Source organism: Vombatus ursinus, unplaced genomic scaffold, assembly GCF_900497805.2.
Source record: "Vombatus ursinus unplaced genomic scaffold, bare-nosed wombat genome assembly UNPS02014768.1, whole genome shotgun sequence".
Lineage (NCBI taxonomy): Eukaryota > Metazoa > Chordata > Mammalia > Diprotodontia > Vombatidae > Vombatus > Vombatus ursinus.
Window position 1 is genome coordinate 37,419,353 of NW_020954546.1, and position 19,278 is coordinate 37,438,630.

Sequence of the window (19,278 nt, forward strand, 5' to 3'; positions counted from 1 at the left end):
AAACAGCATCTTCTATTGAGGGGATATGATATGCAACAGATGAGTAGACACAAGGCAACTTTGGAACGAGAGACTATTATTACCGGGGCCATTGAGTAGGGCTTTGCATGGGAGGTGGCATTTGGGCTGGGTCTCAAAGGAAGTGAGGGATTCCAAGAGGCAGAGCTGAACATGGAGTGCATCTCAGACAAAGGCACGGAGCTGGGAGATTGAAGTGGAACAGAAAATAGGGGAGTTCAGTTGAAGCGTAAAATACATTAAGATATTACTCCCTGATGGTGCCCGTGCAATGCTCTTTGAACATATACCCCTTTCTCTTACCTTAATGTTTTTGCTCACACTTTTTGCCATGTCTGGAAGTGGTCACTTAGTGGTCATTTGGTCCAATTTCCTACCCCAAGGCAAGACTTTCTAACGGATCAAGCTTCTGTTGGTATATCTCTGGTGACGGAAAAGTTTTACCCTCTGAGGCAGCCCATTCATGGTGTGATGGTGAAAGATGAAATGATTATAGATAAATACAAATGGTAATAGATTTAGTGCCGAAAAGGACCTTAGAGGCCATCTGGTCAAATCTAGTTTTATAGATGAGAGCCACTGTGGCCCAGAATGGTTAAACAATTTCTGTCTGAGATCGTATGAGTAGAAGCAAAGGTGGGCTGGTCTGTAGGACAGTTCTAAATGCTAGAAAGCCATTGATATAAAGACTGGTAATCCACCTATGCTTGTCCCTGCTAATCTCTTACTAGACCTCCTAAACACTTTCCTATTATGGGCCACTGTTCGGTGTATTTATTTATTTGTTTGTTTGTTTGTTTATTTATTTATTTTTGTTGTTGTTGGTTTTGTTTTGTTGGACTCTCAAGGAAAGGAAACAGAATTTCATTGTAGCAAGAAGGATTTAAGTTACATCCATGGAAAAATGGCTTAGCAGTGAGCATTGTTAGAGATTATTAAAGACTCTCTTCTCTGGAGATATCCAAAATCACTTAAAGTACTATATAAATACAAGCTATTATTATTAATGTGGCTGGGGACATTTGGAGTGGGCTTGTGGGAGGCAGGGAGAATGAATTGGGTGTATGTGTGTATGAGGAGCTCTGATGAAGGAATCCTAGTTAGTTCAGGAAAACCTGAACCAGAAGAATCTTTAAAAGTTTAATTGGGGGTGGGACAGCCAGGTGGTACAATGGATAGAGCACTGGCCCTGGAGTCAGGAGGAGTCAAATCTGGTCTCAGACATTTGACACTTCTAGCTGTGTGACCCGAGGCAAATCACTTAACCCTGATTGTCTATACTAGGGAAGAACTTTTTTTTTTTAAATCCAGGGAACCAGGGTGAAGGCATCCTTCAGGAGGGCCCAGAAATCTTTGGGTCAGATGAAGGCTATATCTATAACATTTTTGCAGGATGTCCAGAAACCCAGGGGAGAAATCTTTGGAGGAGTAGTCAGAGAAGTGCCTTCCTGAAGCCAGGAGAACCCAAGCCCAGAGATACAATTCTCTCTCTGATTCTAAAGGCAGCTGAAGATCCTAATAGCCTGTTCCCAAGCTAAATTTATCTTGGCTAGGAAGCCAAGAGCTTTTAGGAAGGCAGATAAACTTTAGAGTTGGAGCCAGGAAGATGTGAGTTCAAATCCCTGCTAGCGGTGTGACCCTGAGCCAGAAGTCCAGAAGACCTGAGTTCAAATCTGGTCTCACACACTTACTAACTGTGTGTACTTGGGTGAGTCATTTAACCTCTGTTTGCCTCAGTTTCCTCATATGTAAAACAGAGAGAATAATATCACGTACCTCTAGAGTTGTTGTGAGGCTCAAATGAGGCAATATTTGTAAAGCACTTAACATAGTGCTCAGCATATAGCACATACTATACAGATGTTAGCTATTGTTATTATATTAGTAAAGTGATTTGCAAAACATAAAGTGCCATGTAAGTGTGAGTTTAGGCTGGCTATTTTCAGACCAGATCTAGAGTTTTAACCTGGCATATTAGGACAGATTTCAGGGCACAAGGAGTCTGCAAACTTCGATGGAAAAAAATGATCTTTATTCTCACTAACCTCAAACTGAAATTTAGCATTTCCTTCAATTATTTTTTTTTTAAATTGTCTTGAGAGCGGTCCACAGGCTTTACCAGACTGCCAGAGGAGTCAAAGCACAAAAATAATGAACTTCTGGTCTGTACAGAAGAAAGGGAATTTGGTCAGGGACAGAGGGAGCTGAAAAAGACCTGGGAGACTCCTTATTTCGCCCTCTTAGTTGCTATTTTGTAGCCCTACATGTTTCCTTATAGCGATAACAATGAAAACATTTGAAAAGTCTAAAGAAGGGCTGTGTGCTGATGTCTGGGAGCTGGGGCTAGAGTCACACCCTATTCTCAGGATAAGAAGATAGTTAGAGTGGGAAACCTGGAGGGGGCGCTCATGAGCCAAGTCGTGAAGCTTACTGCTGGAAGAAGATTCTATATAGGCATAGGAATAGGGTACAACCGAGGCTAGTGGTGCCATAGGCTCTCCAGTTTCCCTTTGCCTAGGTGTCCAAACGGCAGCAGCAAGAAATCCCATTTATGCGCTGTGGTGAATCTGGGCACACTCGCAGCCAATGCTGATGTACCACTGACTGATGCCAACACAGAGAGAGAGCTGCTGCCAGCTAATTGGGGAAATGTGTGTGTGTGTGTGTGTGTGTGTGTGTGTGTGTGTTTGTAGAAGAGGGAGGAAAGAGGATTAGTTCTCATTTTCTGTGCCTACACCTAGATCCAATTCTAGCTAGGGTAGGGTTTTTCCCCCCCTCTATCTCTGAAGTAGGTCATGCCCCCAAATTATTTTATCCTTGTAACACTTGGGAAGGGAAGCTAGATGGTGCAGTGGATAGAGTGCCAGGCTTGGAGTCAGGAAGACTCATCTTTCTGAGTTCAAATCTGACCTCAGACATTTACTAGCTGTGTGACCCTGGGCAAGTCATTTTACCCAGTTTGCCTCAGTTTCCTCTTCTGTAAAATGAGCTGGAGAAGGAAATGGCAAGCCACTCTAGTATCTGCCGAGAAAACCCCAAATGGGGTCATGAAGAGTTGGAAATGACTAAAAAAAAAAAGTCTGAACAACAACATTTAGAAAGAAACTCAAGTGGAAAGGGAATACTCATGAGTGAACCCCAGACCCAACTCTTCATCTTCCTAAAGCACAGGCCTGATTATGTCACCAATAAACTCCAGTGGGTCCTTATCACCTTCAGGATCAAATAGAAAATCTCCTGTTTGGTGTTTAATCCTTCATAACTTGGCCCCCCTCACTCCACGTACTCTCTCATCCAGTGACACTGGCCTCCATGCTCAAACAAGACATTCCCTCTCCCAAGTCCAGGCATTTTCACTGGCTTTCCTCCATGCTGGAAATTCTCCTCTCTGCCTCCTTGGCCTTTCTCGCACTTCCTTACTGCCAATGCCTCAGCTCTGTTGATCATCTCCAGTTTATCCTGTCTGCATCTTATTTGTATCTGATTGTTTGCATATTGTCTCCATCATCAGATTGTGAACAATTTGAGACTGTTTTCTTTGTTTATTTTGCTTTTCTTTGTAGCCTCAGCATTTAGCACATTGCCTGACATATAGCAGGTGTTTAATAAAATGCTTTTGACTGCCTAGCTTCTGTGCCACCTTCTCAGCCTTCCCAAACAAGCCTGAACTCTAGTAGATCTATTGGGTGGCAGTGACCCCCAGCTGCTGGTGTCTTTGTTACCACCAGGACCTGTCTGGTGTCTGGTGCACCTTGATTCCCCCAAGTTCTCCTGCCTCCAACCTTTCTTCCTCTTAATTCAATTGAGGTAGGACTAGAGAAAGAACAATTCTCTGCTTAAGAAGGCCTGGAGTTTATTTAAAAAAAAACACCCCAACATATTTAGCTTTATGCTGTTACTGAAAAGAGCGCTAGCCCTGGTGTTTAGAAGATTTAGCTTTAAATCTTGGTTCTGATACTTAGAGCTGTGGGAAAGGTTGAGCCTCAGTTTTCTAAATGGCAGAATGTGGATAACATTTGTACTACTTACTTCAGAGGGTTGTTGTGGAAAAGTGCTTTGTATACTCTAAAGCACCATATAAATGTGAGCTATTCTGCCCTTAAATGCTTAATAAAGTATTCTAATGAAAGGATAGAAGAGTTTTATGTTACATCTTGCCTCAAATATCTGACAAAAACTGGGTCACAAAGATTAGAGGGGTTGGTTATTCAGTGCATGTGGAGGGCTAGCTGTCCATAAAGCATGGAGATAAGTCTTGGGTTCAGTGGTGACTTCTGAACTCATTCCCCTACGTGCTGTTTCTTGATGAGGAGGAAAGGAGGTCACTTCTTTGGGGTCTCTTGGGTCTTGGGTCTCTAGATGCTCAGAAGAATCTGCTGGACTTCTATTCTCCCTGGATGCTGAAGCATTGATAACATCACAGAATCCCAATTTCTGGGCTAGGAAGGGTGTTCCAGGGATATGGGGCATTAGAAACAACAGGGGATTTCCATATCTCTAGTCTCAGAGCACTATCTTTGTCATTTACCACCTATGTGACCTGGGGCAAGTCACTTCACTTTTTGGAGCCTCAGTTTTCTCATCCATAAAATCAGGGGTTTGACTAAATGGACTTCAAGGTTCCTTCTTGCTTTAAACCTGTGAGCCTACAAATTGTTTAATTGAACTGGTGGCAGTCTATTTTTTTTTTTAAAGAACCAGTCCAGTTATTTAGGCACCGGATGCAACAACCTAGTTAGACCTTTATTTATAGTGCTTTTCTTGCTGTGATTTTTGGGGCAGCTAATTGGTGCCATGCCTGGAGTCAGGAAGACTCATCTTTGTGAGTTCAAATATGGCCTCAGACATTTACTAGTGGTGTGACTTTGGGCAAGTCACTTAACCTTGTTTGCCTCAGTTTCCTCATCTGTAAAATGAGTTGGAGAAGGACATGGTAAATTACTCTGGTATCTTTGCCAAGAAAACCCTAAATAAGGTCACAAAGAGTCCAGTATGACTGAACAACAAACTATGATTTAGTTATAACACATGATTTATAGTCAGATTTGGATTTGAAGCCTTGATACACTATTTACTAGCTGTGTGACTTTGGGCACATTACTAAGTCTCTCTGGGCTGAGTTGTCTCATCTAGATCAGCACAGAAAAATTTGGCAACAGCAAAAGATTTCTGAGCATGCAATGACCAAAGATTAATTAAAAATCAAACACATAATGAACCTTAGGTGTCCCTGGTATCGTGTAACATCACTGCAGCCTTGGTTCTGAACACAAAACATGTGCACTTTGCACTGCACATGCCCTCAGGCCACACAATGCCAACAAACACTGCTGAGGCTGGAAAAAGGGTCAGAAGTGGAAAAAGTTTGAGAAGCTCTGATCTAGCTCAGTTCTATGTCCTGTGATTTTACCACTTAGTCTCTATACAGGGGCAGTGATTGGGTCTTATGAGTTAGTTGTTATAGGGAAGATCACAGGAATAAATTCAGAGAATTTAGAGGTGGATTGAACTTAGATGTTGTTTGATGCATTTATCTAACATAATCTCAAGTCAGTGAAGCAAGGTAATCCTTTTAACTTCACCAATCAATGCCCTCTCCCATTCAGTACACTGGCTATCCCAAACCTTTTCATCCTTCCTTAGGTTCCCATCTATCATTGCACTTGCTCTCCTCTCTCTTACCTGAGGTCCTGGCTTCCTGCTTTATTTATCCTTGGCTGGACCTTCATCTGGGTAATACCCATTAGCCACAAGTATCCCTCAAGGCTGTGTGCTGGGTCCCTTTCTCTTTCTTCTCCCCTACTACCTCACTTAGTGATGATTCTCAGATCTAAATTCTCAGCTCAAATTGCCTTCTGACCTTCAGTTCTACATCACTGACTGTTTTTTGGATATCTTGAACTGGATGTCACATAGACATATCATACTCACGTTGTCCAAAACAGAACTCATTATCTTTCCTCCTCCAAACCCTCCCATCTTCCAAACTCGCCTAGCACCACCATATGCTCCCAAACACCCAGGCTCCACATATCTAATTTGTTGCAAAATTTTATCGTTTCTCCTTTCACAACATCTCGTGTATGTTCTCTTCTCTCCACTCATACCAACACCACCTCGTTACAGGCTCATCGCCTCATGCCTGGAATGTTGCAGTCACCTTCAGATTGGTTTCTTTGCCTTGGTTCTCTCTTCATTCAAAGCTATCCTTTATTCAGCTATCAAAGTGTGTTTCCTAAAATTCAGATCTTATCATTTTACCCTTCTCCCCCCTTCTTCTCCTTCCCCTAATCAGTAAACTCCAGTTGTTCCCTATAATCTCAAGGATCAGATATAAAATCCTTGGTGGTCATTCAAAGCCTTTTACAATGAACCCCTCCCTACTTTCCAGTCTTCTTACACTTTACTGCCCTCCAAATAAATATTCTATGATCCAGTGACATGGGCCTTTTTGCTGTTCTTTGCACATGACCTGTGAGTTTTGGGCTTGCTGTTTCCTATGCCTGCAATTCTCTCCCTCCTTATTTCCACCTCTTGGCTTCCCTGACTTCCTTCAAGACTTGGCTTAAATCTCATCTTTTGTAAGAGGTCTTTCTTGGTCTCCTCTGCTTCTAATGATTTCCCTCTGAGATCACCTTCCATCTACTTATGGGACAAATAGGTGACTTAGCAGATACAGCACTGCACCTTGAGTCAGGAAGACCTGAGTTCAGATCCAGCCTCAGATACTTATTAGCTGTGTGACCCCAGGCAAGTAATTTAATCCTATTTGCCTCAGTTTCCTCATTTGTAAAATGAGCTGGAGAAGGAAATGGTAAATGACTTCAGAGTCTTTGCCAATCCAAAATGGGATCACAAAGAGTCCGACATGACTGAAATGACTGAACAACAGCATACACATACACACACAGAGACAGATTATCACATAGCTGTTTACATGCTGTGTCTCCCGTTAGAATTTGAACTCCTAAAAGGTGGACACCATGTATTTGCCTTCTGTCCCCAGTGCTTATTACACTTCCCAGCACATGTTGTTTAGTTTTTTTTTTTTTAGTAGCGTCCAACTCTTCATGACCCCATTTGGGGTTTCCTTGGCAAAGATGCTAGAGTGGTTTGCCATTTCCTTCTCCAGTTTATTTTGCAGATGAAGAGACTGAGACAAGCAAGTTTAAGTGACTTGCCTGGGGTCATATAGCTAGTAAGTATCAGAGGCTAGATTTGAACCCTGGAAGATGAGTCTTCCTGACTCCAGGCCTGGCACTCTATCCACTGTGCCACTAGCTGCCCAAGCACATAGAACATGCTTAATTAATGCCTGTTGACTGACTGACAGATGAGAAGACTGAAGTCATAAAGGGTAGATGGAATGCTCAAGATCACCCAAGTGGTAGGTTAAAGAGCCAGGAGTTTAAGCCAAGTGCTCTGACTCCAAACTCAATCCTTCAGTTGATTTACCATGAGGTTCTGTTACATCACTGAAGGTAGGTGAGAAATACTGTATCCTCCCCTTGACAGGCAAAAAACCCCAGATACTTGCTGGATCAAATTCACATAGTGTGATGTAGGTAGGAGGACCAGGTTTCCAATTAACCAATTCCATCTAAACCCCACATAAAATCAATAGCTTCTATAATTTACTCCTGCAGCATCAATCTCTGCTTCACTCAACTGTAAATCTCTGTGCAGCACCGTTAATATTCTCTCTAGGGTTACATACACATAGTTTTAAAAGTTCGAGCTGTGCTCAATTGGATTAACCCCTTGTAACATGAACACCGACACAATCTACTTATCTCTGAATGCATGGATGTGGGTTCATGCTTATATATGTGCATCTGTACGCAAGTATTTGTGTGGAAAGACATGTGCATGAACATGTATGAGTTCTTAATGCTACACATATATCTATCTGTCTTATCTCTCTTTTAAAACTGTGAGCAATTCATTTATTCCTCACCCTTTGTAATCTCCCAAAATGCTTAGCACAAAGCCCCTTACAAAGGAGGTACTACAGAAAACTCAGGTCATTGATAGTGGTATTGTTTATTTTGAAAAATGAATTTCCCTCCCAAATGCTCTGTTCCAGTGTCAATTCACTGTCCTTTATAAACACCAACACTCTCTTCCATATAGTTGGTCTTATATCCAATAAGACCTTGCAAAAGAATGTCAACTATAGACATAATAAATAAATACAGAACTAACTGTTTTGAGAAGTGAGTTTGGATAAGGTCGGTATATCAACTTTGAGGTTGGTAGCCTAAGTTTCGCTTCATCTCCCCTGAGCAATTTCTTCTTCTCCACTTTTATTTTGGGTCTGGATCCAGGATTTCATTGGTATAGAGGACTCCTGGTGCAGGAACTCTTTCCAATCAAGCAAGTTTTTTGTAATTTATGGTTTTTGAGGATTTCCTAGGGGCACTGAGGGAGATGTTAGGTAACTCACTCATGGTCACTCACCCAGTAAGTGTCAAAGGCAGGACATAAACCCAGAATTTCCTAAATCCAAGGCTGGGATGATAATTTACTACACTGTGCCACATCTTACAAGCCACATTAACCTCTATTAGTTTCTAACTAACACCAAAAGCATCCTCCTCATTTTGTGCCCTTTCTAGCAAAGGTAGGGTGGCTTAGGTGGTCTTTAAACTCATTCATAAAGCTTTTCATAATACCAGGAAGAGAGAGATCAAAGTTAAAGACAAAGTTTTTCCATTCCCGCATGAAGGAAAAAAGGTAACAGTGTTTCCCAGGAGAGAAACTCCAGTGTCATTGACACAAGTCAGGAATTTGTTGTGGACTTCATCCTGTCAACTATATAATAAGCCAAAGCAAAAAGACCAAGCAAAGTGTCCTGGGGAAGCAGGACTGAACCTGGAAGAAGAGCATGCTCATTTATTTCCTTTTTTTCTTCTCTAAAGAGGGAGCATGATGAGAACCATGTTCAGAGCCAGGAAGAGCAGGATTCCTGTTCTGCCTCTGAAACACATCTATTGTGTGACCTTGGGCACTTTACTTAATCTCTCCGTATTCTAGGCAATTATCTAAAGCAAGGGCAGCAAACTGCAGCTTGAGGGCCAGATGTGGCCCACTAGTTAAAAATGTTTTTACATTTTTAAATCAATTTTTTATTGTATTTAAAAATGTAAAAACTATTCTTAGCTCATTTATGAAAACAGACAGTGGGCCAGATTTGGCATTGCAAGCAGTAGTTTGCTGACCCATGATCTAAACCTCTTAGTTGCTTGGAAAGTGCTAAACCCTATTGGTTGAAGAATATCTTCATCTGGGAGTTCCTTACAATCAATGAAATTACAAGTCCCTATTCTCTCTAAAGAAGCATTTTTAGGTCTGAAAAGACCTCCCAGCCCCAGCCCTGCCAAACCAGACCTATAAACACCTTTTAAAAAATCACAGTAGCAGGCTCAATTAAAAAAGGTCTGTTCCCTGCACCCAAGATATGTCTTTCCAAGTATCCTTTTCCCCTGAGTTTTGGTGGAAGGTCAGCACATATACATCCAGTCTAACAGACAAACTGAGGTATTAAATGATCACTTACCCTCTGGGTTGGCCATAGGTAAAAAATGTCAGTCCACGCACATTTCTAGAATAGCCACTTCCCCCTCAATTCAACACTTAGGTCAGAAGCTCTCACCCCATGCCAACAATGCAAAGCCAACTCCCTCCACGGACTTTCCAGTCCTTTGGCAAATCTGTTTCCCTGTTCCCCATGGCTGGCACTACCTACTCTTGCCTTAGCCACTCCATCTAAGAGCTTTTATTATCATTAGAAAATTAGATTAATTTTGATTCCTATGTTGTTTTTTTAAAAATGTTTCATATGACTTGTATTTTGACTATTTCATTCACTAGCTGCTCTGTTTACTCTGGATTCCTGGAGTTCACCATGTCAGGTAACTCTTACTAGCAAAGTTCTTGAAAGAGATTCTCTGAGTTACAGATTGCCATTGGAGCTTTGCTAGCTTTACCCGTCTTATACTGATCTCCCTTCACTTGCTAACTACTCAAGCTCTCAGACCAGCCCTTAAATGTTCTCTCAAACTGAAACTCCAAGCCCAGCCATCCCAAACCTGAGATACAGCCCTTTTTTCAGCAGCTGCTTTGCTTTTGGAAAAGCTTCTGGGAATTCCCTGCCCATGATACCTCTCAGATTGAGCTAGGAGAAAAAAACCTTAAGGGGAAAGGTTAAATACCAATACCACCTGAAGGACAACTTGCCACTATGAACAGGGTCCCCCTGGAAAAGTGTGTTCCTCTTCTCTTGGCCACTCAGCAGTGAAATGGGCACCCTGCTCTCTTTCCTTTGCCACCTAAAAGCTCCCCCCACTCCACCCCACCCTTGCTGCATTGCACGACTGAGCAGATATGACTGGATTGGCTCTGATGGGTGGGTTTTATTGTCCAGCAATATTTTAAGCTCCCAGTCAGACAGCTTCTATAAAGGAGGGGCATTTGGAGAACAAAGGGGTGATAGAATGGGAGAGAGCAGAGAGCGTATGATGAAGGAGAGTTGGGTGAAAACCCGTTGCCTGAAAATCAGTCTGTGAAAGAATGGATGATGTTCACCTAACTCAGAAAAGTTTATTTTAGCTTTAGGCTTCTCTTCCACATCAGAAAAGACCTGGGAAAAACAAAACCAAATCCCAAACAATTATCTTAACTTTCTCCAAAGGGTAATGGCCTTGGTAGAATCTCTCTAGGGCCAATGTCATCCATTTAAAGAATCACATTTCCAGGGCTGGCAAGAATCAAATGAGGCTGTTCAGTCCATTTTCCTCCCTTTTTTATCCATAACCATTTTAGAAAGAAGTTGGCTTAGTTATTTCATGAAGAGATCTAGAAAAGGGGATTGCATGGCCTCTCTTAATTTGTCAAATTCTTCTATAGTTGGAAGGGGCTTTAGACACCATCTGGTTTGGTTGAACCTCACTTTACAAATAAAAAACTAAAGTTCAGACTGTTAAGTTATTTGGCAAAGTTTGCATACATAGTCTCAGAACATTCTCACCATCTTCCCTTCAGCAGAAGAAGCCTGAATATTGCTGATAAAGAAAATAGATTTAAGAAAAAACCTTCCCTGTTTGGGCTGCAGACTCTTAGCTCTCATTGTTGTCAGGGTAAGTTTTGGCTGACACATCACTAAATATTTTAAGCTGCAGTTTTTTTACACATAGGCTGAGGGTGGGGGAAATCGTCAACACATATACATACATACATATACATACATACATGTATGTATATATATATATATATATATGGAGAGAGAGAGAGAGAGAGAGAGAGAGAAAGAGAGAGAAAGATAACTTATTCTTTTTCAGATATTTTAATTCTATTATCCCTTCCCTAAATGAAGGACCAGTTCAAGAAGTTATTGCAAACGAAATAGGATGAAGTTCATTCCACCCTCACCTGAATTTGGATTATGCGTACAATTCTCTGAAGACGTGGGCATTCTTTTTTACAGCCTGGCAAGAATAAAGGGTCACACCACCCATTATTGGTAGAACTAGGACCAGAATTCACATCTTCCATGATTCCTGAAAGGGAAAAGGAGAAGACGCCAGGAACAAACTAGTCTTCCTTTTATTATTTTTTGTAACAATTCCCAGTGGGCTATTAATTAATTAGTCTTATAAATAATATAACTAAATATGTGAGAAAAGTTACTAAATTGTTGAACCTGCGATCCTGCCTACAGGGTATGAACTCCAAGGAGGACAAAGATAGAAAGAACAGTCTCATATAAATCAAAAATACCAGCATATTTTTTTTTTTTGTTGTAGCAAGACACTAGAAACAGAGTGAGTGCCCATCGATTGGAAAATGGCTGAACAAATTGTGCATATGAATGTAGTAGAATATTCTTCCACTATGAAAAACGATGAACTTGAAGACTTCAGAGGAACTTGGGAAGACTCATACGAATTGATACAGAGAAAAGAAAGTAGAACTGAAGGATACATAATCAACAAGCAATTATTAAGAACTTACTACATATCAGGCACTAATCATTATAGTAACATAATAGAAAATGCCAAGTAATTGCTAAGACTGATTTTGTTTGTGATTAACAGATGATAAAACACATTTACTTCTTCTAAGTAGAGAGATGGGAAAAATTGGTGTGGAATGCTACATATGTTGTCATACTAATAAAACACCCTGTATAATAATTAGCTTTTTTTTAAGGCCTGGGGGCAATATAATGGCCTTTAAGGTTTACATGGTTCCCTTTTCTGTGGCTTAAGGGAGTTTATTTTAGGTAAAAAGTTATGAGCTCAATTACGATCTCTCCAAGACCCCAGTTAGAAAAATTCCCAACATTTAGGCAGGGGTTGCAGTCCCTGCCTACATTTGCATTTATTTATTTCTCTAGTTAACCTGGTGCCTCTTGGAAACATCTGAGTTATGAAACAGCAGGTTGTATCACAGTGCCTGTGTATAGACAGGCACTGGGAGAAGAAGCTGCGAAAAGAGCAGACTTTTTCTCCAGTCCTTGAGTAGGTAGGTACACTGGGGGGTGGCAGCCAGGGTCTTCCTTTCCAAGATGCCTGTAGAGTCTATGGCTGTTCTTGTTACCTCCCTTCTCTGTCACAGCCCAGTGCTATCCTATTTCTCCCTTCTCTGGCTGCCTGATGGGGGCTGCTTCTCAGCTTATGTCAGAATCATGTTGCTCCTGCCTCTCCACTTTCAGACTCTCCAAATGCCTCTATGGTTCTGAGATCACGCCTCTCTTTTATACAAATTTCCTAGGAATCACCTGTGTCTTTGCTTTAAGAAGTGGTACAAGTCCTCACTCAGCTTACACTCAGCTCTGACTGATTAATTCAATCAGAAAATATTCTTATCTAAAAAAGGTAAAAATTTTTAGGGAAGTGAAATAGTGAAGGAACTCCTACTCTTACTCTGCGTTGCATGCTGTGGGTTGCTTTTGATGACCTGTTTTTCTTTATTAGAAGTGAAGCTTCATTATGAGAGAAATATATAGGGAAAAGATTAGTACAAATTTTTGTTGTTGTTATTCAGTCCTGTCTGACTCTTCATCCTATTTGGGTTTTTTTTGGCAAAGATACTGAGTGGCTTGTCATTTCCTTCTTCAGCTCATTTTATAGATAGAAAACTGAGGTAAACACGAGTAAGTGATTTGCCCAAGGTCATACAACTAGTAAGTGTCTGGAGTTAGATTTGAACTCAGGTCTTCCAGACTCCAGGCCAGATGCTCTATCCATTGTGCTGCCTAGCTGTCCCTTAGTGCCAATATAAAATCATTAATAATAAGCACATTCCAGAGCTTAGCCCAGTGACTGGCACATAGTAGGTGCTTAAAATTTTTATTTATTGATTGATTAATAAAACTTAAAAAACAAGATGAATATACTTACAAATATTTTTTTAAAAGTTAGCCTGCCTTCCTAGATTTAAGTTAAAAGGAACAACAAATGAATTCAACTATTCTTTTCTATCCACTTAACATGCAGAAGTTATTACCCACCCTGAGATGAAGTCTAATGCAGTATAACATGGGGCTTAGAGTTGGCATTTGTATAACACACCCCTCCTTCCTAGAAAGAATGATTACTCAATGCCCTGTGCTTATATGAAGGGTAGAGTTGGCAAGAACTTAGAAAAGAGAGCCCTACTTGAATCTTTCCACTTCTCTACTGGAGATTCCACTCCCTGAACCTGGAACTGAAAAGAGTAAAGGAAAAAGACCAAATCCCAAGGCCTGTTTCTAGGAGCCACGTGGACTAAGAGGAGACTGAGGTGGGGAAAGGGAAGAGGGGGAGTGATCTTCAGGACCTCCCCTGCTGCTTACTACAAGGTGAGGCCTACTGTCAGTCAAAGAGTTCTTCAAATGTAAATGTAGGAAAACCCAAACTGGGCTCAGTCAGGTGGTTTTAAAGATGCAGTCAGTTCTAATTGTGTAGCCTATGGAAAAAGGTTGTTCCCAAGCATATGTTAGACCAACTCAAAATGTCCACACATGGCAGTTCTCCTGTCTACCCAGCAGTAAGTCTTCCAGTATCTTCCATAGGCATGATGCCATTTTAGTTAATATTTGCATGTACCAAATCCCCATTACATGATGATTTGAATTCTAGTTCTAACATTTATGTATGACTATGGTCAAATAACTTAACTTCTCTGAAACTCAGCTAACTCTTCTATAAAATGGTAATAATAATACCTCCCCCCACACTCCCCTAGGATTGTTGTGAGACTCTGAATGCATAAACAATAGAAACTTCACAACAAATACTGAGGCTGCGGGGACCACTTAATTGGTAAACAACTGGATCTATTATCTATCAATGATAGTAATAAGTATATCTGACAGTTTCTTTGTTTTGTATCTGCTAGGGAGGAGCTTGGTATAACAGTTTCTCAAATGCAATCTAACCTGTTGTTCTATTCCTATTATATTATAGGAATTGTCCCTCCTAAAATTGTCCTCTTCAAATATTCACTATATAGATATACAGATCAAATATCCAATATATACACATGGGTGTATGGGGGGTTCAGGGAGGGCTGGTACTTCTGGTGTGAGGGCTACTGAGCCCTTTCCAGGGCTGCTCATCCACCTTTGGTGTTTACCTGGCACTCAGTTTCTCACCTGTGGCTCCAAGAAGCTGTAGCATGTGCATCGGCCATTCCCAGGTAAACTGTCTTCCCAGATGGGCAAAACAAGGTTGAGGGCAACACCAGGTTGAGGGCAACTGAAGGGCCGCAAACCTGTTGGTGAGTTAGAGGGATGTCTACCCCAAGCATGAGTGGAATGGGTGAATGAGAACAATTTGTTCTCATGGAGGTGGCTGAAGCAGGCTCCGTGGAGTACTTAGAACTTGGTCAGACACCAAAGACGTCAAGGTCATCCACTGTATCCCAGACTTTTGTCTTGCCACTGGACTTGAGACTGATGACTTTATGCAACTCTGCCACACTTAAATCTAATTCATGCATGAGTTAAGACATCACCAGTGAAGCCATCGGTCCTCTTTAAAAATGAAGGACAAACAACAACATACAGATCTATAAAATATACAACATATTCAATATATCTGCATTGATTGGCTAACTCAGCTCAATTCTAATCAAGTCAATAAACATTTATGGAGTGTCTACTACAGGGAAAGGAAGGGAAAAAAAGGGAAGGAAACAGCAGAGATTGGTGTTCCTGGGTGTGTGTGTGTGGTGGGGTATGTGTGTAAAGTATTAAAAGACTGGAAAAGTAGAAGGGGCCAGATTTTGAAAGACTTTGGACAACAAACAGAGGATTTTACATTTTATTCCTGGAGGTGACAGGCAGCTACTGGAGTTCATTGAATACGGGGAGGGGATAACACGGTCAGACCTGAGTTTTAGGAAAATCACTTTGGTGTCTAAATGGAGAATGGATTGCAGTGGAGAAAAACTTAAGGCAGGCAAACCAACCAGCAGCCTATTGCAATAGCCCAGGCATGAGGAAATGAGGGCCTACACAGGCTAGCAGCAGTGCCAGAGGAGAAAGGAGGAGGTATTTAAGAGATATTGCAAAGGTAAAATCCACAGACCTTGGCAACAGATTGGACATTAGAAATGAGCTATAATTTGCATCACTGTAAGGAATATCCATGTTGATGAGATCATAGGTCCGCTGGAATATTTTGAGTATCTCATTCCCAACCCCAGACCCTGACGAAAGTGCTACTCTGATATATAGAGGTGTTGTACAGTGATAAACCTAGGTTCTTGAAGGCTATAAGAGCGAAGCACAAGCTTTGACAATTCCTTCAATTTAGAATGCTTTTGAGTGTAGGTTCAGAAACAATCTGGGTGTTTTGTGTCAGAGAACCAGCCTAACCAAGTCAAGAAAAGCTTACAACAAGTTGGTTGCAGGATTATGATCACCATAACGTGAATGAGGTCTACCAGCTTTCAGGGGACTTGTAACCCTTGCCAGAGAGTTAAGTACTTTCATGGCCAAAATCACAGGTCTTTGAAGAATAAAGCGCTCATGTCCTTCTCTATGCCTGATGCAATAGGTCTTTGAGAACTGATGGGCATTCTGAGATTTGTAGTTTAAAGGGGAAAACATTTGCTCTCAGCTCTGAGAGCTCTCTGGGGCTATCATAATCTTTAAGCCAGAAGGTAGACTTGAGTCATGCATGGGAGTTCTTTAAAGTTCTTAAAGACTCACGGTCTATGAGACTTGACTGAACGAGGAAGATTTGCAAGAGTTGAATTGTAGCAGCAACAATGGGGAGGCAGCTTAGCCAGAGAAAATTTGTTGCACAGGGGCACCTGGCAGGAGAAACAGAAAAAGGAAGCTGAAAGAAAACAAGGAAAAGGAGGACAGAGCTGAGGCAGAGAAGGTAGAAATCAAGGAGGGCCATATGGGTCCTACAGACTTCTCAGAGAAGACTCAGTCTGAAGCTATGGGTTGTACCCACCTCTTTATGAACTGAGGGAAGTTCTGAAAGAAAAAAGGTCTGCTCTTCCCCCAACTTACTTTCCCTGTGCCTTACTAGTAATAGACCCTGTAACATACTCTGCTTGTTTCTTTTACCTAAACATTTCCTGTATCCCGATTTTTGCCTCAAGTGTAACGAGGCAATGAGTTAGTTAGAGATACATAAAAATTTAAATTAGGGCAAAAACCCAACTCTTAGTCTGAATGTTAGAAAATTTCCTAACAGGGCTCTGAGCTATGTTGATTGTAACTTTTCATTTGCTATGAAGTTCATAAAATAGAAAAAGTGACAATGTGGACCAGAATGCTTTTTATTGCCTTTAGACAAAAAAGCAAGCTAATTGTTATTACTGAGTGTGGCTCATTAGATCTCCAAAGAGAAAGTTGTGGGGAGGGGGAGAAGGATAGTGATTAGAGGAAAAAACATCACTTTGTAAATCAAGTTCTGGGAAGGATTCATCTCTGCCACTATCCAGCATAGAAGAGGGAGCAGAGATGATCAAGTATCAGCCAACCAACTCTATCCTCCACAGCAACACACAATAGTGTAACAGTAGTATGCTTTTCCCCATCTTCTCCCCTTTAAAGCCTGTTTGGCATTTGCCACAGGCTGTTGCCTTAGCTTTCTAGCTAGAAGTTCTGGGCTTGGAGTAAGGAAGACCTGGGTTTGAATGCTGCCTCTAATGCTTACTAGCTGTGGGCAGATGGGCAAGACACTTAGTCCATCTGCTTCAGGGTCCTCATTTGTAAAATAGGGATAAAGATATTTTATGTATCTAACTCACAGGGTTGTTGTGAAGTTGAAATGAGATAATGTATATAAAGTGCTTTGTAAATATTGAAGCACTATGGAAATGTTATCATCATCATCATCGAAATTCTGCTCATCTTTTTCAATGAAGCTTAGACAGAAATGGTCCTGGGATAAGTTGTTATAGCACTTTTTTTGTCCTTCTCTTATGTACCTATTATACTCTACTTTGTATAATACTTATTTGTGTACATTTCTTGTATCAAATTAGATTTTAAGTCTCTTATGCACAAAAAATTATATATGTATATATAAATCATATATGTATATGTGTGTATATATGTATATATATTATCCTTATTTACAGCTAACCAGTAGTTTACACACAGAAGATTTTCAATAAGTTTAAATGAATAACTTAATGAGTATGTATTATAGAATCATAGGATCTCAGGACGGTACCTCAGAAATTATCTAGTTCAACCATTCAATATTTTAAAAAATATTTCAGTCAATGAAAATCCACCTACCCTCTATCCCATCTCTCCACTTCACATTGAGAACAAAATAAAAACAAAACCCTTGTTACAAATATGCATAATTGAGCAAAACAAAGTCCCTATTAGTCATGTCCAAAAAATTATGTCTCAATCTGCACTCTGAGTCCATCAATTCTTTGCTAGGAATAGCACATTTCATTATGAGTCCTCTGGAATTACGTCAATATATTTATTTAAGAGCTGATACTGGCCTGCAAAGATCAAGTAACTTGTCCAAATTCATATAGTTAGCTAGAGGCACAGCTGGTAGTATAGAGTTATACGGTTAGAGCTTGAAGGGATCTTAGAAGACAGGTTTCTAGAGCTGCTTTTCCTGACTTCTAGTCCAATGCCTTTTTTCCCCGTATACCATGCCTATGCCTCTGATTGAATCACATAGTTTCTAAGATCCCTTTCAATTCTAAATTCTATAGTCCTATATCTAAGAGGCTGCCTCTTTCATATATGGAAAGTTTTACTGATGGAAATGGGGAGGAACTGTGAGAGCTGTGACAGAAACATGGGGGGGGGGAGTAGCCTCACCAAGAAAAGGCACTTAAGGAGATGATGGTTGAAGTGTCCTATTTCCTAGTTTCTCATTCACATATGATTGACCTGAAGATTTTGAAAGTAATATCTGGAAAACCCTGATTCCTAGAACTGTTTGCTGACTATGGAGCACATGTGTATTGCCTAGTTTTGGTGCAGATGGCAGAAATGTGGATTTTAGTCTATCTGATGGAATAGAGGTGAGTCATGTCCTTGAAGAGACTCTGCTTTAGACCAGTAAGGTTGCTGAGAAGGATAGAGCTGAGCTGAGCTTAGGGTTATAACACAGTTTGAAACCAAGAGCTGACCTCAGAAGAAACCCTTGGTCAGATATGAGAAGAAACCTCAAAATGTGCACTGCCATTTGTTGCTTGGAGTAACTGACTGGCTTTGCATCTCCTGGACGAAGAGCTGACTGGAGGTAGAAAAGGCATTTTCCTTGACTGACGCTGTCTGAGAGCTGGAAACCCTTCACAGCTCATGCAAGGCACAGACTTGGAGAAGCTCTGCAGATCCCAGGTTTAGGTGTTCTATTTTAGCTAAGAGTATAATATCAACTCAGAGCCCAGCCAAAAGAGCAGATCTAGAAAAGTTCTGTATGTTCTAGGCTTAGGGTTTCTGCTGTTCCTGAAAGAATGTAATACTGTCTCAACGATCCAGAGGAGGGAGCGACTTTATTGTAGCAATCAGTAGAGGTCAGGCTCAGCAGAAGAGCAGAGAGGCCCAAAACAGGAGAGGCTGGAGTAGAATAGCTGGTGGAGAAGCAGTCCTTGTTTATAATTGAACTATTGCACACTATGCCTGAGAGAGATAAAAGACATCAAGGAACACAGTCCAGAATTTTGAGTTGCTCTGGATACATTCATTCCCTATGGATGTGCCTATCTATTGCAGGTCTGCGGATTTATGCCATTCTCCCCTCCCAGACACTGTGTGCATTAGTAGGA